This window comes from Rattus norvegicus, chromosome 14, assembly GCF_021556685.1.
Source record: "Rattus norvegicus strain SHRSP/BbbUtx chromosome 14, alternate assembly SHRSP_T2T, whole genome shotgun sequence".
In the NCBI taxonomy this organism is placed as follows: domain Eukaryota; kingdom Metazoa; phylum Chordata; class Mammalia; order Rodentia; family Muridae; genus Rattus; species Rattus norvegicus.
This window is the reverse complement of record NC_141547.1, coordinates 64,396,921-64,421,742: the sequence shown is the minus strand read 5'-3', so window position 1 is coordinate 64,421,742 and position 24,822 is coordinate 64,396,921.

The window sequence follows — 24,822 nt, the reverse complement described above, 5'->3', positions numbered from 1 at the left end:
TCCTGCCATCTATTCCTCTTGGGTGTGTTCGCTTCTTTTCATTCTAGAGTTTTTTGTTGTACTGTAAATCTGCTAGTGTATTCTCTTTCCAGTTTCTTTTTGGAGGCACTCAGAGCTATGATTTTCTTTATTTCTTTCTATATTTTTCCTTGACCATGTTATCATTGAGTAGAGCATTGTTCAGCTTCCATGTGTATGTGGGTTTTCTGTCATTATTATTATTATTGAACACTAGCCTTAGTCCATGGTGATCCAATAGGATCCATGGGATTATTTCTATCTTCCTGTATCAATTGTGGCCTGTTTTGTGACTGATTACATGGTCAACGTTGAAGAAGGTACCATGAGGTGCTGAGAAGATATATTTTTGGTATTAGGATGAAATGGTCTATAGATATCTGTTAAATACTTTAGGTTCATAACTTCTGGTAGTTTCTATGTGTCACTGTTTAGTTTCTGTTTCCATGATCTGTCCATTGCTGAGTGTGGGGTGTTGAAATCTCCCACTATTATTGTGTAAGGAGAAATGTGTGATTTGAGCTTTAGTAATTTTTTTAATGAATATAGGTACCCTTGCATTTGGAGCATACATATTCATAATTGAGAGTTCAATTTAGTGGATTTTTCTTTGATGAATATGAAGTGTCCTTCCTTATCATTTTTGATAACTTTTGGTTAAAAATCAATTGTATTCGATATATAAAAGTGGCTACTCCAGCTTGTTTCTTGGGACCATTAGTTTGGAAAATTGTTTCCAGGCTTTTACTCTGAGATAATGTCTGTTTTTGTCACTGAGGTGTGTTTTCTGTATGGAACAAAATGCTGGGTGCTCTTTACATATCGAATCTGTTTGGCTATGTTTTTTTTTAATTGGGGAATTGAGTCCATTGATGTTAAGAGATATTAAAAAAGAGTGATTAGTATTTCCAGTTGTTTCTGTTGTTAGGGGTGGAATTGTGTTGGTGTTGCTCTACTTTTGGGTTTGTTGTATGAAGGTTACTTTCTTGCTTTTTTCTAGGTTGTAGTTTCCCTCCCTGTATTGGAGTTTTCCATCTATTATCCTTTGTGGGGCTGAATTTGTGGAAAGATAGTGTGTAAATTTGGTTTTGTCATGGAATATCTTGGTTTCTCCATCTATGTTAATTGAGAGTTTTGCTGGATATAGTAACCTGGCCTGGCATTGGTGTTCTTTTAGGGTCTGTATGACATCTGCCCAGGATCTTCTGGCTTTCATAGACTCTGGCGAGAAGTCTGGTGTAATTCTGACAGGTCTACCTTTATACGTTACTTGATCATTTTCTCTTACTGCTTTTAATATTCTTTCTTTGCTTTGTGCATTTGGTGTTTTGACTATCATGTGACAGGAGGAATCTCTTTTCTGGTCCAATCTACTTGGAGTTGTGTGGACTTCTTATATGTTTATGGGCATCTCTTTCTTTGGTTAGGGAAGTTTTCTTCTATAATTTTGTTGAACATATTTATTGGCACTTTAAGTCAGCAGTCTTCACTCTATTCAATACCTATTATGCTTAGGTTTGATCTTCTCATTCTGTCCTAGATTTCCTGGATGTTTTGGATTAGGAGAGTTTTGTGAGTTACATTTTCTTTGAGGGTTGTGTCAATGTTTTAAATGGTATCTTCTGCCCTAGAGATTCCCTCTTCTATCTCTTGTATTCTGTTGGGGAAGCTTGCATCTATGTCTCCTGTTCTCTTTTTTAGGTTTTCTATCTCCAGGGTTGTCTCCCTTTGTGCTTTCTTTATTGTTTCCAATTCCTATTTTTAAAATCCTGGATAGTTTTGTTCAGTTTCTTCACATGTTTGGTTATGTTTTCCTGTCATTCTTTCAAGGATTTTTGTGTTTCCTCTTTAACAACTTCTACTTGTTTATCTGTGTTGTCCTGTATTTTTTAAGGGAGTTATATATGTCCTTTTTAAAGTCCTCTATCATCATCTGAGATGTGATTTTTAAATCCAAATCTTGCTTTTCTGGTGTGTTCAGATATTCACTATTTGCTTTGGTGGGCCAACTGGACTCTGATGATGTCAAGTAGTCTTGGTTTCTATTGCTTAGGTTCCAGCACTTGCCTCTCACCATCTTGTTGTCTCTGGGGTTAGCTGGTCTTTCTGACTCTGACAGTGGCTTGACTCTCTTGTAACCCTATGTGCCAGTACTCCTGGAGACATGATTTCTTCCAGTGGGATCTAGGTACAGATAGTTGTGGGTACAGGCAGAAACCAGAAGGGTCCTATTCCAAACTGTTCCTGGCTTTGTGTGTTCTGAGGGCTCCAGGCAGGTCCCTCAGAATAGAAGTGGTAGTCTTACCTCTTCTCTCAGCTGTATCAGTGCTTCTGGCATCTGGATTTTAGGTCTGGGCACAAGCAGAGACCAGAAGGATCCTCTCTTTGACTGCTCCTATGTTCCTGTGTCCAAAGGGCTCTAGGCTGATTCCTCTTAGGCTAGGGATGTGAGCAGAAATGCTGGTCTCCCGTGAGCTCTCAGGAATGTCTGTACTTCTGAGATTCCAGCTCTCTCCCCCATGGGATTTGGATCCAGAGAGCTGTGGGTTTATTCAACATTTATGATTTAAGTAAATTAACAGAGTACTTATAGATTAGTCAATTACTCCTTTTCATTGAATATAGTAGAATGGGTCCTTTATTGCTGGGAATTTTATGGAATGTAATAAAAATTTAAAGTCAACACATGAGAATACTAGAATATAAAGTAGTATTTTATAAAAGAACTTTTATTGATAATTAATATTTATAATACTTATTTTACATGTTTCTATAACAATGTACTCTAATTAAAGCAATTTAAGGAAGGAAATTCTTATTTTTGTCTCTCAAATCAAAGATATAACCCATCCTGGTAAAGGAATCAAGGAAGTTTGTAGGAGTATGAAGCATTTTGTCACATTGTGTCTGGAGTAAGGAAAAGAGAGAAAAGAATGCTGTGTTGAAATAGGTTATTCCCTTTTATACAATTTGTGTTAAGTTGGATCTCTTTACTTCAATTAGGTAACATGATCAATAAATTCATCACAGCCATACCTAGAAGTAAACTTAAACCAGATAAAACTTATTAGATATTCTCAGAGGCTTTTCTCCTAGGTAATTCTAGATTTTGTCAACTGAACAACCCATGGTAGCATCATTTTAGGTTATAATCTCCAGATACCAAATATTCTTTGTCTAAGGGTGAAACGCAAGTCTCAAAATCTTAATTTTGTGGATTGGCATTGTGGATAGAAATATGAGTTCACACATCATTCAAGTTGATTTTTTTATCTTCTTAGTGTACCTTCCTAAGGATTTTGAAGTCTAGTTTGATGTTAACAGAAATACCATAATCAATATGTAATGACTATCACAGTATAGTAATGGAATTTATACCATGTTTAAATATTTCTAGTTACCTTGAAATAGTTTGAGAAAAGTAACAAGGATATAGTCAATATAGTGATCAATAGTTCAAATTGTAGCTTTCTCCAAAGATCAAAGATTCTTCAAAATGTAAGTCACAAAGCTAACATAACTTTTAGTGCAGAGAGTGGCTCGATGCCACAAGATTAAGTAAGCATTGCAAATGTGCTTACATGGAATCATATCATAGCCAATTCTATTTCTGTCCTCACTACATTACTCAGAACTTAAGGTGATGTCACTGTGTATTTGGTTTGGCATGAGAGTCATGCATTGCATATATGAGAATAAATGTATCTTATGATATATGGGAAGAAAAGGTATGGATCAAGGATGATTTCAATAGAAGCTTTGGAACTTGATTGCAACTCATCTTAATCATTTTTAAATCAAACTGACCATCCTTCGGTCTTGTGATTCAATCATTTAGCTAAGTGTATTTTGCCAGTGCAGTGAGTACTCTCAAAGTCTAACAGACATTGTTTCTGCTTTCATGAAGGCTAAATTAAAAGGTGTTCAGGCGTGGTGGCTCTAACCACACGGGATGACTCATCCCTTCAGATATATCAAGCTCTGCTGTATTTTGTCTTGGGTAACTGATCAGTGCTTTCTATAAGAAGCATTCATACAAATGTGTTCTTTCCTTATCATGAAAGTACTTTACCTCAAGGAGTATATTTGTATATTGTAACCACCTCCTGTATTTTGTTTTTCCTGTGTGGGGGAAAAACTGTCTTTGTGTTAGAAAGCTAGTTGCAAAGGCTTGAGCCAATGATGAAATTAACCTGCATTTTTCCCCTTGTTTCCTGGTATTCAGCTTTAAAAAAAAAAAACCTAAGGGACTGAAATGAGGTAAAACTGTTATCACAGGACTTCACTCTCCTCATCATCTCTAGGCATTTTTGCAATCGCAGTTTGTCACTTTCATTAGTATTTTCTGTGCATTTGACCTGCAGGTGGAAAGTTTTTCTTTTGTTTAGAGTTTAATATTTGTCTCAGGTAAGAAAACGAAGTCTTGGCCAGACACTGTTTTCTTTCTAAAGTACAGCATTGACTAGAGTAAGGCAGGGTTTAAAGTGTTAACTTGATATAATGACTTTAATTGGGGCATGGACAAAATAGCTCTCTGATTCCTTTGAAATTCAAAGCTTAATAAGTTATCATCAATAATAGTTAAGATATGTGGAAGAGTGGTAGGTGGAAAAAAAGTAACTCCAAATATTCTGCAACCTTGAGTATAGTATTAATAGATCAGGTACTCTCTAAGATACCAGAGTCATGAACTTTGAAGAATTGGGAGTCTGTTGAGACCTGTCTCTTTATTACTAATTCTGACCCAGTATAGAATCTGTAGGGCTAGGAAACTTCTGAGCAGTATACACCAGGGAGGAGCAGATAGAATAGACAGCCCTTGTATTGTCTGATAATATCCTACTCTATTTTGATGACTTCAATATGGACACAGTTTTCTGTAGAGAAATAATTGTGGACTTTGAAGTGGAGGTACAGTTAAATCATTACCTTTATGAAAAACATTGAGGAAAACACATTAGGGCAAAACTTAAGACATTCCCTGTGTTTATTTCAAAATAAAATATCTTTAGTGTTCTAGGAGAATAGGTTTTAAAATTTAGATAAAAAGCAAAGGCCAGACAATTGTAAGTTTACATATAACTTTAATCTATTTTCCCATCCACAACTCCAAACTAACTCTTGTTTCCTCATTATTCATTTTTAATATAGTCCACCAATAGCCCTTTAGTAATCTGCTGATATATATGTATAATACACGTGAAATGTTTGTGTGTGTGTGTGAGTGTGAGTGTGTGTGTGTGTGTGTGTGTGTGTGTGTGTGTGTGTGTGTGTGTGAAGATTCAAAGGTAACATTTGCAAATGAGAGAAAATATGTGACATTTATCTTTTGGGTTGGCCAACTTCCAGTCTCATCTATTTAGATTCAAATTTCAGTTTCTTTGTAGCATAAGAATACCAATTGTATAAATAAATGATATTTTCATTATCCATTCATTGGGTGATAAACATCAAGGGTGTTTTTCTTTCTGGGCTTCTGCGAATGTAGAAGCAATTAATGTTGATGAGCCGGGACCTCTATAGTAGGACAGAGTCTTTGGGCTATTTGTCCAAGAGTGGTAGAACTGAATCATGTGGTAAATCACAAGAGTGGAGCAAACATAGTCTTTTCAAGAGGTAATATTAGAATAACTAGCACACACAAGCAAGACCTTTAATTTCCAAAATTCAGACAGAATCCAAACACCTTCAGTAGGTACAAGGGTTACTGGGGTATATTCAGCCAACAGAATATTCCTCAGGACTAACATGAAGTGGTGTCACAATTCACCAAAATAAAAAAGAGATAGCAGTAATGAATGTTGACTATTACTGCATCAAATAACTGACGTAGCAAAGCCTATCTACTTCCAACTGGACATCATTCTAAGGAAGACAAACCTATAGTGAGGATTGGGTGCTGGTGGTCACTTGAAAGAGCTGATTTGGTAGAGCAGAAAACTTTGGGGACAATAAGACTGTTCCAAATGATTCTACTGTGATAACAGATGTCTCCCTACATACTTGTGCAAGGAATTCAATGTGCAAACCAACAGTGAACCCTAATATAAATTGCCCTTTATGTAGTAATTACATGTGACTGGAATTCCATTTCCACCAGTTATACTTCCGCTGGAAAAGTTTTTCATGTTGTTGGATGCAATTCATATGCAGAGACAGGAGATAGGGTAGGTTTGTTTCTTCTGCAAAGTTTGCGTCAAGAACTTAAAACTGCTCTTGAATATAGTCTATTTTCAAAAATATCTGCAACACGAATGCTGTATTTAATACACAGTGGGCTTTCTAGCCTATAATATCTGTACTTCTAGGGGAAATTGTGTGAGAGATAGAGTTTACACCCACCTGTAGGTACTTAGGGATGGATTCAGGCAGAAACAGAGATTAAGCTAAACCTCAAACACAGAAATTGTTTGCAAAAGTATCCTTAAGTTTGTCCCAGTCTTTTAAGCCAAGCCCTGGTGATTCAAGAAATGAAAGAGAGTTCCTTCAAAGGGAGAGTTAGGAAACCCCATAGCCTTGATAAAAACACATCAAATGAGATGCTAACACCCCACATTGATCACACTCAGAAAGCCTGACTGAAGATCTTTATCCTAATCCTCCAATCCAGACACTTCCTGAGATATGGACAGGAGGGGTAATTACTCCAATACATAAAAACAGAAATGCTCTCAACCCAAACAGCCTGAGAGATCTCCATTAGCTGCACCGGCAGTAAACCCTGACGCTGCATCCTTGGTGAAAGAATAAAACGACGTCGCTTCGGTGACAGCAACATCCATAAATCCAAATTGGATTCCTCCCTTGAAAATGAGCCACCGACTTCATCTCTCTCCAGATTGCTGCATATTAACAAATATGTAGGAAAAATCCAACTGGGAGGAGAGATTTTCCTTGCTTTATTAGAGTTTAAAATCGCCCTGGACTCAATCTGGCACCAGAGGTGGATCCATGACTGCTACAGAGGGAATGGATGGAAAAACAAATGACGTATATCAGTTCCAGTACCAATCCATCAATTGAAGGATGGAAATAAGCATAAATGGATGCCTTCAAGCGAGAAAGTGAGACAAGGACACACATCTCATAGCTTAATAGATGCTTGGATGAGTTACTCCCGGGGTTGGAGCTGTCCCCAAGCTCAGGGCCTCCTATAAACCAAAGAAAAACTGCCTATCAAGGCACCACACTGGGTTGGGTGTCGTTGTGGCATTTACATCATTCATGTGGGAGCAAAGCAAAAGAAGTTAGTCACACATTAGTAACCAAGCCCTCCAGATCCATCTGTGGAACAGTTCTTAGACTATTTTATTGATGAGATGATAGAGTAATGATTGATAATAACACACAATATGGAAAACAGCATGCCTGGTTGATCATTAAAATGTGAATGACAAGAAATAACAGATTGCAATGTGCTTAATTCAATGAATTTTTCTGGTATCCAAAATATATGACATGTCTTCAGCCTTGGAATTCATAATATTTTTAATTAATTAGAAATATTTTCATGAAATATATTTGGATGATATTCTTTCCTTTGCCCAATTCCTCACAGATCCATACTCTTGATCAACCCAAGTTCAGGTTCTTTCCCTCCCTCTCTTTTAAAAAATGAAGAATCCAAACAAACAATAAAGAAAAAATACTAAAACAAAATAACAAAAACTGCACATAAATCGTATGTCTGTATTTTGCTAGCCAACTTCTCTTGGGCATTCAGTCTGCCCCAACCTGTGAAAACAGGTGACATTCCTTTGGAAGAAAATAATTTTGCTTTTCACAGCAAGTATCTATTGCAAGTAACCATATAGCTTCTTGGTTAAGGGTAGGATTTATGTTCACTTCCCCTTCAATATGCTGGGATTTTTTTTAACTTGAACTTCTTCAAGTCTTGCATGTACTGTCACCCTCCCAGGGAGTTCATATGTATGGAAGTCCTTGTGTGCCTAGAGGATGCTAGTTCCTTGGATTCTTCTACTGCCTCTGGCTTTTGCATCTCCGTAATCATTTAATGTAATCATTTTTTAAAATGTGTAGAATATAAAACTCCCCTTAATAATTTTTAGAGTTATCTCAAGAAGCAAACCCTTTATGTTTCAGAAGAATGACCCCTACGGTTTCCTCCAGTCCAAGAGCATCACTGCAGCATATAGAACTCCACAGAAGCAGGCAGTGAAACAACCTTTCTCACATGTATCATGTTAAATTCTACATTGCACAAGGTCTGCACACAGCCACTGTATAACAAACCATACTTCATTGTTATGCATAAACTCACATGATAACTTCTTATTCATGCTCTTAATGCTCTGTAATTTGGAAAAGAACTAAATGGGACAGGAAAGAGAAGAGGAAAAGAAAGGAAGAACAGGAAAAAGAGGGATATAAGGAGGAGGAGGGAGAGGAGAAGCAGAAGGATGGAAATGAAGACCAATGGTAAATTATTGATAAATATTTGTACATGCAAAATTTTAAGAAATGATTATGTACAATAATAATAAGATTCAATAATTTTTATCATTTGGAAATATCAGCAACAAATGCATTGTCAATAAGAAGAAATGGACCTTCAGGATCTACTTCAGCTATGAAAGCTCATGATTTTGTTGGAATTGTGTTTGAGTATGCAGGTGTCAAATCTTCATTTCTAAATTGCCCATCATTCTGCAATGTGATTAATTTGTTGACTTACACTAATGCCCAAGAGATTATCTGTTAAAAACAGAATTACCAACACAGCACTCTCTGAGAAGATTATATTTGTTTAAATGGTTGTGGGTCAATCTGGTCTATTTATTTCCCCAATATAACCTCTTACATCTCCATCAAGGGAATTTTCATAATGTGGGATGTTGTAAGTAATACCTGTAGGTGATGGGTTCTGGGAATCTTATTCTACACATATGCATTCATTGTTGTCTGTGTTTATCTGATGTTATGAGGCAACACTCAGTCTCCTGACCTCCTGTGTGTTACTTAATGTTTCTTTGCTTATCAACATAAAGAGCTGAATGGTAGATTACAACTTGAATTTCCTATGTTTTTAAGCCTAGCAATCTAGTTACTTCACAATAGTTTGTGTGGTAATTGTTTATCATACCGTAAAAATTGTTATCATCAATGCCTTACATCCATTCACACACTCATTTACTCTTTCTTTCTCTTTTCTCTCTCTACTTATTGTTTCCTGTATTTTTTACTAATAATGTTGTTCCATGAGCCATTTATTTATATACTTGCTCATTAGCTTTTAAATCTCCCAAGACACTAGACATTGATGTGTCAAATATAAATTAACTTGACAGAAAATATTTTCTCTGTGAATCTAAAGTTTAATTGGAATCATGGAAACATAAAGGTACAGAGCTAGTTTGATGTGTGTCATTAATGTTTGATAAGGTTGATTTTTACCTGACATAAACAAAAATATTAAATAATAATAGTAATTTCCCCAATGTTATCAAAACTTTATATGTTGGAACAGTATTATTGGTATTTAAGAAATTGGTACAAAATGTCAAGCATACCATTTGGAATGTAGCTGAATTAAAATCTAAAGAGATAGACACAGAGTTTAGCCAAAGATAGCATGGACCAGACAGAACATTCAGGTGGGACATCAGGTCAAACACAGGTAGAGGAGCAGAAAACAGATACCTGGAAAGATTAGAGGCAGTGAAGCAGAGCTTAAGTAATAAAGGCTAGAACCCAGAGGACTAAAGTTAGGGAGCATGTGAGATAGTTATCCTCAGGGATTGACAGGTCTTTGGTAATGTTTGGGTTTCTTTTCCAAGGATCTGCTGCTCTGTGCTGAGTCATTCCAAGCTACATGATTTTGCCCTAACTAACTGCATAATGATTGAGTCCTTCACCAGGGGTATGTGATGCTTGAGATGATTGGTAAATTCCATGATGGTAAGCAGTTAGCTGTTCTGGTATAACATGTATAGGGTCTAAGGCTTGAAAATTTAAGCCTTGCTTTATTGGTCATTGGGAATTATAACCATCAATGACATAAGATCAGTGGTGAAAGAGAGTCAGGTCATATGGTTTTAGGAAAGATATGTTTAGCTTCTCTCACAACTCTGTGTTATGTAACATGTTTGCTGCGTAAAAGTAAATGATTGATATACAAATGTTTAGAGTAAAATCGTGTTTTATTTTTCCTAAGAATTAACACCCTGGGATTGTTAGAAAGCTGTCAAATTATGTACTTCCATAGAGTAAAATGATCAGATTTCCTTTCTATGTCTTTTTAGAATTTATTTTTGGGGCAAAAATAAAGTTTACTCTTGAGCTCTATAGATCCCAGAGGTAACTAGAGACAAATTTTAGAATTACAAGGAATATTGAGAGCTAAATTTCTATTTTTTTTTTTTGGTTCTTTTTTTCGGAGCTGGGGACCGAACCCAGGGCCTTGCGCTTCCTAGGTAAGCGCTCTACCACTGAGCTAAATCCCCAGCGAGAGCTAAATTTCTTGATACTGGGGTCTCTAAGTAGGAAACCTTAACTTAAACCTAGATATCTTACAAGGAGACCTTTGACTCCTATTTATATTAGTAATTTAAATAAACATTTATAAAATTAGTATCTTGAAGCTCAGGCTAATTTCACAAAACCCTCTTGTATGTTTTCTACAAATAAAAAGTCTAGCAAATTATTTAAAATAGTTACTGTCTCAGAGACTCTAACACAGGACATCATGGTAAAAGCCAAAATTTGCAGGTTTTATAAAACTGATCATTTCTTTTTGATGAATATTCTTCATTGTACTGTCAAAACATTAGCAGTTCATTAAAAACATCAATGGGATATCAACACTTTATAACTGTTTGTGTGTTCTTTGAGAGTGTTGGATATGGTTAATAATATTTACCTTTGCCCCAACTTTTTAAAAAAAAATCTATGACACTTCTCATCCCACTCAACTCCCTCCCTCCCTCTGCTCTGTCTCTGTCTCTGTCTCTGTCTTGTCTCTGTCTCTCTCTCTGTCTCTCTGTCTCTCTGTCTCTCTGTCTCTCTGTCTCTCTCTGTCTCTCTGTCTCTCTCTCTCTCTCTCTCTCTCTCTCTCTCTCTCTCTCTCTCTCTCTCTCTCTCTCTCTCTCTCATCAAGACCAATTTATAGTTTTACCTATTATAGCATGTATGGTTTCCACTTTAGTGTGACTGACTTATCAATGATTACACACTTTATTTTAATAATTTGTTTAATTTTATTTCATGTTCATTGGTGTCATACACCCTAGAACTAGAGTTACAGACAATTGCAAACTGCCATATGGGCACTGGATTGAATCCAGGTCCTCTGGAAGACCAATCAATGGTCTTAAGCACTAAGGTGTCCCTCCAGCCCTTAACTGCTCTCTTAAAGAAAACTGTCTCTCCCTTTCCCAGAACCTGATCCTTGTGAATAGATCTTTAAGTGAAAATTGCAGGGTGGGTGATGGCAGCTGTGTGCTCAACTCTCCTCTCCATGTTGCAGTCTGACCTTGCTTGGACTTGCACAGGTTTTGTACACACTCTATCAATAGCTGTGTAGTTATTCTGCTCTCTCTAGAAGTCATTGCTTCCTTGGAATCATCCAGTGCTTCTTGATCTTCAACTTTGTCTACACTGACTTCTACAATGACCCCTGAGTTTTGTGATGAAGGTTGTGTTATTTTTTATTTCACTTAGGGTTAAGGATTCTGTAACTCATTATTTGCACCCATACCAGTTGTTTGTACTAACGTCAGTCTACGTTTGGTTTTTCAGTAAGGACTTAGAGTAAAATTCCAAAGCATAACCATGAACAAAAGCAAAAACTGATATTATTTGTGGGTCAATAGGACCTCATTGGCCAACAATTGTAAAAGAAATAACCCATTCCAGACACAGACTCTATAGTTGTTATACTGGTGTTTAGTAGGGTTATGTATGTGTGTATATATTTTAAAAAATGTCTATATGGCAATTTTTAAAGGTCTTTAAAGGGTATTAGAATATAGTTGCATCAATTGAAGTAATAAAAAGAGCTAATATCAACTTTCTGGAGCAACATTTCAGTTATATGTTAATTCAATATCCTCTGCTGAGTAGATTCTGGCTATCTCACAGCAGGACATGGATACTATGGTCTGGGACATATCTCTGAATTTGTTCTGTAAAGATCTAACTCCAACTGGAGCTGCATTTGAAGACAGGACCAAATGGTAGTGATTTAAATTAAATAAATTTTACTAATACAAAGAGAAAGGAAGACCAAGAGTGTGGCTACACAGAGAAGGTACAATAAGTAAACATGATAATATAGGAAGCAAAGACTCCCCAGGAAACGATCTTGAAGGTACCTTCATTGACCTTGGCTTTGGCCTCAAGAAAGTTCCTGTTGTTTCTCATGTTTTCTTGTTCAGAAAGTACTTTGGTGCAAATTCCGCTGGCTACAAAATTCCTAAAATTGATGAGTGGTAGACAGAGTTACCATGATGATTGACTTCATCATTGAGTGATAAAGATATTTCTCCTAGATTCTTGATCATAACAATAAGAAGGTCAATATTTAATTACATCCACTTCAGATACTGGGATGATTTTTATTGACTAAATTCATCACTCTCCTTTCTTCTTTGTTCTCTAATAGGTACTGTTAAGATGTGCTCTCTGCTCCCTTTCACTTGGCTTTGTGACTCAATTTATCTTCTTCCACTGAGTTCATCATTTCCTTTTTCTTATACATTCCACAAGGCAATCAACACACTCTATTTTCTTCTTTCTGGTTTGAGATAGTCAGTACTTCTATGTGGCAAATTTGCCAATATATTTTGTACTGGTCTCAGTTACATTTTCAAAGAAGCATCCTCTTAGTTTCTCTGGTTGTAGGGCAGGCTGGAGCTGAGGATGAGGGTTCTAGCTATTGGTGAACCTACTTAAGTGTATTTCCCTCCAGCTAAGGATTCAAGAAATAGGACTTACAAATGGGAATGGATGATGCAAAAGAATCTTCTAGGAAAATTGATGGCAGGTAAAGGAGTTGTTTTCCTCTAGTAGGTAGAATGCATGATTAATAGAGGAATTATACCTCTTGACCTCAACAGATAACTGAATGTCTACAGTTATTAAAATAGATGTAGTATCTTCTATAATATGTGATTCAGAGTTCTCTTCTTTGGAATACAGACTATTTTCCCTACTCACTTTTCAATTGTGTATATCTGTTATAAGCATGTTAGTTTTAAGTAAGCTATTTCTAAAAGTCCAAGGAGGTATATTTTTCACATTTCTTTTTATTTGCTGAGGTATAAAAGGAAACCTCTGTCTCAGTCACCATGATTATTAAGTCATTTCTCCACAGGTTTCCAGGGACCGTCTGCTAACTAATTTCCATTTTCTGTGGCTGATGACTGTGTTCATTCAACTAGAGTGATGGAGTTTCTTTTCAATGGTTTTAAAATAGGGTCTTTTTATAAAACGTTTCTGCATATCACTGTTGAAGTTGCAGTGTGCCATTTGTTTTTGTTAAAAGTTTCATTCAGGTCATAAATGACTGATGATGCATACATGGCAAGTTCTGCCCTAATTCCTGGGTGTTTAAAGCTGCAGGTATTTAGCTTTCTAATATCATATAGAGTAGAAAAAAGAATATGTATTGTTAGTTAGGAATGTTTCCTTTTGCCAAGTACTGTATACAGGTAACTTGTAATATTATTCCCATTTTCCATCTGAATAAAGTAAGGACCTGAAGGTGAGGTAGGTTAACCTGTAATAGAGTTATAAAAAAGGAAAATTATACCAACTTGCATTATTAGAAAAAAAGAGAAATCAGGTTTCAATTCCATATCTGTCTGACACATAGTGATCCCAAATGAAGGATGGATGGTCATCCCTTGGCTAACTTGGTCAATCCTAGTACCTGTACATGGGGATCAATTATTGATTCTTTCTACAGTCTTCTGTATACTTGAATAAATTAGAAAAGTGCATTATATTTTAAAATGTTTGTCTTTCTTGTATTGCTTAATCCTTGTGATTTTTCTTTCAGCCAAGCCACTCTTCATTCACTGTTTACCATGTGAAGTCTATAACAGAGAATGGAGTAAAATGTTGTTGTCTTGTCAGTTTCAAAAGTTGGATTTCTTAAGAAACTGCAAGGACTTTAATAGCAGAAACAAGGACATATCACTAAAATTTCCCTTCCTGAAGTGGGTGATTTCGATAATGATGGCTGAATCACCTTGGACCCTTAATAGGCCAGACATATTTTACAGTATTTGTATGTGAATCGGTGGACTCCTTTCTTTACAAATGGGACAGGAAACCCCCAGAGATAATAGTTAAAGTGCTCAAGTTCACACATATACCAATGTACCATCCAATTTAGCCAAGCAAGGTATTCAGGATTATGCCCTGCTCCACACCAAACATTAATAGTGGCTGTAGAGAGCCATGCAGAGAAAAGAACTAAGAAGATACTAAGTTCCATTTCCTTATAAGAAACTCCATGTTTCTCAATCGCTTGTCATCTGTGATCCAGAATAATCAAAGAAGACAATAAAGGTAGATTTGGAAGGAATCTGAAAATAGGGTGTATTTATTTCCTATTCCTAAGGAGATGCAAGATAGCACAAGTTTCTGGGGTGGAAAGTGCTTTACAATTGACTTAGGAGTTCATTCCTGAGTTAAGGAAGAACAGTTAGGGTTAAATTCCTCTGTACAGAACAAAACCTATAAAACATCGATGTCCGAACAAATAAACATTCCCATTTACCACAAGCCTCCAGTTATTCACACTCTAGGTCTATTAGGTAACAAGTTTATCACCACCTTCCCACAAATTCCTATATCAAAGGCTTTCATGGAGAGGATGTAACAACAAAACGTGAAAGAACATGACCACTTCTAGAATGTTTTCCAATGACTTCTGTTTACAGTTCAATGTCCAGCACTCAGCCACACAGTCACATTTGCCTGCAAATGTACAGAGAGATGTAGTTTCTATTAGGCACATGCCTACCCTCAAGCATCGCTTGACATAAATGAAGACAGAATGAATATTGTGTAGTAACTGGTGGTCTCAGTGTGTAGTTCCACACAGAAACAGTGGATCAAACTAATAAGTAAGAACTCTGGTGCAACAAAAAGTTACAGAAGAGAAGTAAGTCATGGTTTTTAAAACCACCATGCCCCAATGATAACAGAGGAATTCTTGAATTCCAGGGAGCCTAAAAATAGTTTTAAAATTTTGATACCCAGATGACACTGAAACAAAGAGAGTGACATAGCACTACCTTGATACACTATGTGTCATGAAAATAAATACATAGTAATGTTTTCTACAGGAAGATACTGTGTACAGCTCATCCAAATGATTACATATCTAGCTGTTTAAGAATTAAGGGAGATGTAGATGAGGCCAACTGAGCTGAAATTCAACCTGTTATACCACTGTAAACTCGGGAGTAGAAATCCATTCAAAGGCAAGGCAAGCAGTTTTCTACATCTAAAATTATAAATTAGATTTCATAACAGATCTGCATATAAATAGAAGGAATAATAAATGATACATTATATGATATGAATCCTGAAGGTAAAAGTGTCTACATGTAATCTAACATATATTGTTCTGGCACCCTTTGATATCATGTGATTTTTATCACAGCATCTGTAGACATTGGTGATTCTCAGAATCGTCAATGTATGTAAGTACTTTATCAAATAAAAGTAACTATTCTGAGTTTGAAAAAAAATTAAATCCAACTACAGTAGAATGCTAGGAATAGTGTAACAAAATACCATAGAGTATATGTCTTGAAACACAGAAATATATTTCTTTACAACTTCAGATATTTATTCTGACACCCTTCTCCACTTATTGGTAGACACCAGGGGGTGGGTGGGGAGTGCTTATGGATGTAGCAACCATATGGAATTGTCAAGTGTTTCCTGTTGCTTTCTACTTTATTTTTGAGATAAGATCTTTGACACCAAAGCTCATAATTTGGTTAGACTCACTAAATAGTGAGCCCTATGTATCTATCTGTATTTTCTGTCTCCTGGTACTCTAGTTACAAATTTATGCTACTATATCTGAATTTTGTAAGGGATGTGAGATTCTGAATTCAGTTCTTTTCTTCCTTCCTTTCTTCCTTCTTTGCTTGCTTCCTTCCTTCCTTCTGTCCATCCATCCTTTCTTCCTTCTTTACAATTTATTTTCTCTGAGAATTTATTTTAATTTTAATTTTAATTCTTTCTTCCATTTTCTTCCTCCAAACTCTTCCATATACCTTTCCTTGTTCACCTTTAAATTCAAGGTATATTTTTCATCAATTACTGCTGGAAAAAATGTGTGTGTGTGTGTGTGTGTGTGTGTGTGTGTGTGTGTGTGTGTGTGTACACACACACACAAATAACCCATTGAGTCCATGTAATGTTACTTGTATGTAGGTTTTCAGAGTTGACCATTTGGTATTGAATGACTAGTTGGTGTGCTCCTTTCCTGGGAAGGGCCACTTCTCTTGTTTCCAATGTTACTCCATTGCCAATAGTACTTGGTGTAGGTTTGAGAGCTTATGGGCTTTCTCCCCATGCAGCTTGGCATATTTGTTGGTGTCTTCCTTGTTCAGCTTCTGTCTGGGCAGCCATTTTGGGAGGAGTTTATAGGTGTAACTTCTGACATTATTAGGAGAAGGAATCTCACAACAAACTCCTTGACCCTCTATTTCTTACAATCTTTCTGCTCCCTCTTTTAATAGGTTCCCAGAGCCCTTGGTGTTTGAATGTTTAGTAGTTGAACACATTACAACTGGGTGCCAGAACTCTGTGTTATTGATTGTGCTTTTTTTTAGTGGTTTCCCTCTTTTATAAAGGGAAGTTTCTTTGATGAGGCTGGAAGGACTAAACTTGTCTATGGTTAAAATAACAAATTTTTATAGACTGTTGTTAGGACTTATGTTTACACACACACACACACACACACACACACACACACTCTCACATACTCACATGTGTGGGAGGGGCGTGTTGAAGCTTCTCCTCCTATAAGCATGATTTCACAAGCACTGATTAGTTAGCTTGGATTCTAATACTAGGCATGATATCTATCTTGTTTAAAGGCTCTTAAGTCCAATTAGAGAGGGACTGAGAACCTTCAAAATAAGTGTATCATCACTGCATCCATAGGGTTATTGTTCCATTCTGGTCATTGATGTGGTAGGGCATAAATGGATAGGACCATTAGTTGCCTCTCTCCTTTGGAAGCTTGCATAGAATCCTCTGGAACCATAAAAGTAATTCACAGAGAGGGCACCAATGAAGGTAAATTCTAGGTCAGGGATTTCTGTTTCTAAAATTCATGGTGTCTTCTGCAATCAGAACTTACTTTCCAACTCTAGAGGATAACCAAGAGCAACACCAATAGAAGTACATGTTTTGGAAGTCGCCTAAACAACCAAGGTCAAAAACTCAAAAGACAATGACATATCATGTCCAATATCGGTATTTGTTAGCAGGATTTTTGGATCTTAGAAACAGGGTCATCAGCTCTGATGAGAAAAATTCATTACAACTATATATGCATATTTATACATTGAACTTCATGCATCATAATGTTTGAGTTGATGTAAATAATAGTAGATTTCTTGTGACTTTTCTAACCATCCACATAACAATATTTTTACCTAATTACTTCTCATGTAATTACTTCACTTTATGGTCTCTAAGGCACCCCAGCTTTTCCCTTTCTGCATTAGTTCAAGTGAATCCTGCTATTCCCCTTTACCCCCTCCCACATTCTTTGTTGTTTGATTTCCTCTCCCTCCCTAAGTTCAGGTTCTTATGCTTGTTCAGCAAGCACTTTGTTCCCTGAGATAGCTTCTTATTGCAACTACTTCTTAAAAGGCCCTATTTCCAATTATACAATATGATATTCATGGTATTTAGGATCTCAATATATTAATTTTGGGGCTATGTGATTCAGTGCATAACACCAACTATACACCAAAAAAATCATCTGTGTTATTGCACTGCTTGGTAGCACATTGGGACTAGAAAATTCATAGGGTCATCATTATCATCAGGGATTATTGATTAAGCATCCTTTATGTGACAGACTCCCTGACAGGATCTGTAGCATCACAAGACTCAGCAAGGTGCAAAGCTTTTCATTAACTCTGTTTTCTGAACTTAAAAATGCTACACCAGACAATCTATATATTCCACTTGCTCTCATATTGAAATTTATCCTGCTATAGAGGTAGAACAGGATCAAAATATTTAAATTATAGATGAGAGCAGTGCTTTAAACATAGAAAGTATTTGATAAATTCACCTTATGAATGGATAGGAGAACAAAATATTACTGTTGATGTCCCCTGTGATTGAATTTAGTTTATGGTAGTTGGCAGCTGTGCAACCCTAGATACTCAAGTAACGTCTCTGTAAATGGCAACCCGGTGATTATTTATAAAGCTCTATTAAATAATATACCATAGGACAAAATAAATCATTAAACTATAATCATACTACATAGTACTTCATTTTATAAATTATATTGATATTACTTTCCAATATTCTTCCTGTTCATTTTACTCTTGATCATCTCTTTCAGTATGTCAGAATCTTGTGCACACCTCTATTTTCCAGAAATAACATTCTTTTTGCAAGAGTTCAAAGAAACTGTAGTACTATTCCTTTATAACATTCCACATTTGCATAACTTTGTTCACAGGATTTCCTCTTTGACCCATTAATTTAGAGTAATGGTTCTCAGCCTTTCTAATGCTAAGACCCCTTAAAACAGTTTCTAATGTTGTAGTGACCCCAACTACAAAATTATTTTCATTGCTAATTTATAACTCTAATTTTCTACTGTATAATGTAAATATCTGTGTTTTATGCTGATATTAGATGAGGGAGGTTCTTGGTTCTGTGAAGGCTTGATGACCCAGTGTAGGGAAATATGAGGGTGGTAAGGTGGAAGTGGGTTGGGGAGCACCCTTATAAAAGCAGGGGGGATTGAAAAAGAATTAAAAAAAGAAAAAAGAAAGAAATGATAGTTGACCCAGGTGGAAGGTGTCATTACCTACAGATTGAGACTCTAATTTAGAGGAATTGAGGAAAAGCTGGATTACTTTTGTCTTATGAGTAAGTAAGTGTTTTGTGAGTTGTTCCAAATATCAAAATATTGTTAGTGTGGGCTGTAAGGAATAGTCCATACACAGAAAGCTATAATTTAACTTGTTTTGTTTATTTGGCTTTAGTTGAATTGAGTTCATGTTGTCTTGCTGTAAAAAAAACTAATTTGAAACCTCAGTGGCTAAATAAAATTCATATTGTGTATCTAGTATTCACTCAAATGAAGCAGTAGAGGGATTCTTTCTTTAGTCTTTCCTGCACCAAAGCAACAGAGACTGCGCTCTGACATATGCCTTTAAGGGAAGTTGATACTAATAGTAAATTGCATGCACTACACCTTAATACTGGAATTTGTTCCAAGAGGTAACCTTGGCCACTTGTAACGTCTTCCAGATGAAAGCAAGTAAGAGAACTCTTTTACCACATACCAAAAAGGAGAGAGGTGGGGACACTAGTGAACTATAACAAAGTCTAGCACTTATAAATTCATCTAATATTTTGCACATGATGAGAACCTACCTTGTAAATAAAGTTTAATAAGAAATTTACCCAGCACTGAAGATGTAGATATGGACAGATGGATACATCTCTGTATTCCTAACCTTCATATTCTAATGCCTGTTTAGTATTTTGTGGGTATGTAAATCTTGCAGAATATCAAGCAGGAAATGTGGGTAGGCATGGTCTGAGTAGAGAGAAAAGGCTCTGAAGAAGGGCCACGAATGGTATTCTCACCAGAACCTTAAGAGAGAATTACTGAAGCGGGGAAATCAAGGGAAGAGGTGGAAAATGATATTGATGAAGTAAAAGGGAGGGCATATGATGCCACTAGAAATGCTACTGAGTGATGCAGGAAGCCATTCTCTGCTGTAAGTAAAGGAGTATGTAATCTATTTTGTATTTTAAAATTTAAATTACCTAGGAAAGTAGGAATGGAATGGCAGCAGCAGTGAAAGACCATTAGAATCTCACTACTAATGTTAAAAGAAGGGGTACATAGTAATATCAGATGTGGATAAAGGATGATTAAAAATTTCTTAGAATAGAAGTGGAGATTTGTGGGAGGGTTGCCTTTCATGCATGGACTTGAGTTGATAAGAGAGACATTTTGCAAACATGCATATTGAACTAGATGGGTCCCTAATTTTTATTTACTTGTGTTTTATTTAGTTGCCCATTAGTCACCATTTTCCCCAACTCATTACTAAGTCCTCAACAAGACACAAAACAACACACCTGGAATAATCAATTTTGTTTATCATAAAGTTAATTTGTTTCTAAGTGTGAATAAGTAAATATAAAGCCATGAGGTTCCTGGGTATCTTAGGACATTTTTTTTTCAGTGTTTTCAAACTTGAGTGATATGCTCTCCATTCCAGTTATATACTGCTATGGATACCAGGAAACTAATTCCTCAATAATAATAATGGACTATTGATAAATATGAAGAGTATAGACTCCAACAATCCAGCATTGGCAAGTGTGGCCTATGTTACCAGAGTAAAACTCTGTAAGAGTTTCTGAAGTAATCAGCAATACGTTTGTGAAGTGTTCAGACCAATTTAACAAAAATAGGTTTATATCAATATCTGATGCTCTAGTATATATTTCATCTACATTTGCTTAGAAATAATTCATTTTGGACCATAGCTCTATAACTTCTTTTAAGTATGGCTTAATTCAAAAGGCTGTTTTTTTTTAACTACAAGGACAGTGCTGATAAACTGCAATGAAGATTTGTTGATCTACAAGCCCACAATATTCAGTATTTAATTTTTTTGAGAGAAGAAATCCAATATCCAGATTGTACAATGGCTAATGACCAATTATAAGAGTATTCATAATTTATATCTATGAAGTTGACAAAAAGCAATTCTTGCAAGTTCTATCTGAAAGTGCACCTTCTCTAGGGTTGGTCTTTGAAAACAATATCCTTACGTGATCAGCATAGAAAACATATTTAACAAGCTAACACATCACAGAATACTTGTTTGTAAGACAGCATCGGGCCAACTAGATTTTTTTTTTTTTGGACGTGGAAAAAAAGATTATTTGCAAACACAAGGCAGTTGACCAATCCCTCATTTGAAATAGTGAGTGATATAGCATCAGAGACCCTCTCCAACACTAACGATTAACTTATTGATTTTGGAAACTTGTGATCTGAAGCTTACTCTATCATGACAATGAAGATATTAAAACTGAAGTTGGATCAAATTGACAGATACCAAGAACTTTTACTAAAGTAGTCCAAGTATAGTCTTTTATTTATAGGATTGAGCATAGAGTACTGTATTAAAACATTTAATAAAGGTAAAAAATGTTCCCCACAGTAAGAAACAGCAAACTGAGAAGCAGTTGTGTGCTCATCCACCTTTAATTAGAATGCATATGAATGATGGATGCCCTTGCAGATGACTGGACCACAAAGATGACTACGAGAAGCCCTTTCCCCTTCAAAGTAAATTAGCGTTCATGAAACTTGTGCCCAAATATAGAACATTTAAATAAGTTTCAAAATGTATATTTATTGTTTTTATATTTACAAGAATGGGACCCTAATATGTCTACTACAGAAATTCTAAACTATCATTATTCAGTTATTTAAATTTGAAACAGCGTTGAGATCTTAATCCTCTTTAGCACACAGCCATGCTTCTTGACTTCACATCTTCATCATGAATTGTTAAATTAAGAAAATAAAATCTCAAAAGGAAAGGAGGACAAAGCATTCTCTGTTTCAAGAGGACACAACATAAAGATAGAATAATAAATTCAAAGAAGTTTTGCAAATGACACAATGAGCCACATAACGTGCACACATGCCTAAGTGTACACAGCCACGCAATGCTTATGAACAATGCAAAGCCAAGAGCTTTTCTGTTGTTCTGAACTGAGGATTGCTTGAAAGGATCAGAGAGTACTTGACAGGACATTTGAATGCGGCTTGAAAACAGAGAATTCCTGACATACATAAGCTATTTTCTATTAACTTGGTTTATGATTGATTGGATCAAAACCAGACCCCTATATCTATGACTGCAGCTTTCATGCAACAATAGAAGTGAGAAGCTGGAACTGAGCCGGTGTGCTGTGCAAACCTAAAATACAACACCATCTGACTGTTTAAGGAAAAGCCTACGAACTTTGCTTTAAGTGGAATGAAGTCTAGTAACAGAGAGCAAAAATAGCAAGAACATTTCAATAGTAAGATAATTAGGAGGTCCAAATTCACATATTGTTTGCATTCCTGATATTCTTTCTCAAGCAAAGGTTTCCTAGATTAAAATTATACATTAAATAATCATCACATGACTGCTTGGGCCTTGATTTCCTCTCTGGGGAATTGACAATGGTGTCATCTACAAATCTTGATAGGATTAGATAGTAAAAGCCCTTTTCCATGAGGCAGAAAGGGTTATGGCATACTGCCTTGGGCTGGCCTGGCCACTGTCATCGAACTGTCAATCACATATGGTTATTGAGAAATAAATCTATCCTTACGTAAGAATTTTATCATTATTTATTATTATTATTATTATTATTATTATTATTATTATTAAACATGCATTTATTTATTTATTCACTGTCCCAGAGTTTTTAGCACTTCCTGATGAATGGGAGATCAAATTTTTCTCTTTTATCTGTCTTCAGGAATGTTCTTCTCAGTTTCTCAGTTTAGACTAAGTGTGAACTGGCAGTTTAATCCATGAAGTTCCCATTGTAAAGGTGTGAAAGAGGACAAGAAATTTGGATTCACTCTAACTGTGCGCTATACTAATCTAGGACTCCTGGAAAATAGAAAATTGTACTTCGTATATCACATTTCTTTTTCTAATTTAGAGAGATAAAGCTTTAGTGGACCACATTATCCACAGAAAATATTCTAAGTACTCCTATGCTGTCCAGCTGTGAAACTGGGCTTATCTCATGTATAATGCACCAACTACCAGGCGGCAGAATTTAAAGAAATCTTAAGAGTTGTGGGTGCAGATGAACACATTTTCCTCTAAAGGTAGTAGTAAAATGATGCTTATGCAAATATGCTGGGGATATTTACATTCTGTTATTGGAATCCTCCAACCTCTATTCAGGACCTGAAATATGCTTTGTGTCTCCAAGTCCTTTCCCTTTACTGAGTTTATTCTGTAATCTAATTTGGAAGAAAGAAGAAGTAGATGTTCCCTTTTTATAAATGAGAAGACATAGACTCAGTATATAAAGATATTTTCTAGACAGGCATGACAATTATTGTTAATAAAATGAGGGCTTTGGCAATGGTTCTTTGGATCATGGGAAGGCAAATGCTACAAAGATCTAAAAACTCTTCTGTGAATAGTTAATGCAAACCTTTTATGTGTATATGTGTGTGGGTTTATATATGCACAGATTTATCTTTCCATTGAAAGGAAGTTATAGAAATCACATTTGGTTGCTCTTAGGCTAATGGTTATTGCTCTGTGTCCTTCAGGAGTGAATTTCATGGCTTGTGCTTCTTTCTGCAGTCACAGCAGATGTAGGACTCAATGGTTATATCAATAAGAGTGCTACATGTTCCTCAGTTCATGGAAACTTCAAGTCTAGAAAATGGAGGAGTCTGGTTAATATCTCTAGAGACCCACAGGGAGTGTCACGCTCCATAAAATTACTTATGCATTTATATACAGTGCGTGATCATCTCCTGGCAAGAGGACATAAGTTAAGCACCTTCTATATGCAGTAGGGAAAAACCCCTTCGGCAAAGAAGTCTATCCATTGGCATGCACACATTACACTAGCTTTAGCTTTACTATGTCAAAAGGAACATTCACCATGCTTAATGAGAGTCATTGGATTAATGCGAGCTGTTTGCAGCAGGGAAAGGAATGTTCAGATGCTTGGGAAAACAAGGTACCTGGAGGGTACAGTGAAGGTCATTTACTCACACAGAAAAATCAGTTCATTTCATGGCTGCCTATTCAGTCCCTATATCCATCTGGGGTGTGTGTGTATGTGTGTGTGTGTGTGTGTGTGTGTGTGTGATATAATATTTTCGGCATGTCTTTTGACAGATATGTTTGATTTATAATGTTAGGAGAACAAAATCTTCTGGTTGCTTTTGACCAGACAATCCTTGAATTCTTTGCTCCCTTTAAAAAGAAAGGCCTGAAACACAGTGTATCTAGCTATATCTTAGAACCCCTACTATATGTCCCAATGTTACTGCCCTTTACACAAACTTTTATACAATTTTCGAATAGCTCTGAATGGGCAACTAAAATGACATAAAGTCTGTGTTTAGCATATGGTCCTTTTGGTGACTCGGGAAATGTGGAAGGCCATTTTGTCTCAATAAAAGAAAGTTCTCTAACGTAACTCTGAAGGGGAGTTTATAGTAGTGACTTCAAAATATATTTGAGTTTAGAAAACTGTTTTTTGCAATTGACCGTGACATCTGCAGTTTCATCCTCTATATGATACTTTTAGATTAAAACATTTTATTAGAAAATGCTTCTAAGAAAGTGTATCTTGTATAAAGGGATGACATTAAGACTGTGTTTTGTTTGGAGTGGTGTGTTTTTTAAATAGTATTTATATGTAGTCTTTGAAAATTGCATACACTTACACAATATTTTTATCATATTTGTGTACCACTTCTTCCCTTCAACTTCCTTTACATCCCTACCCTACTTCCCTCCCATCTTCCCATCTCAT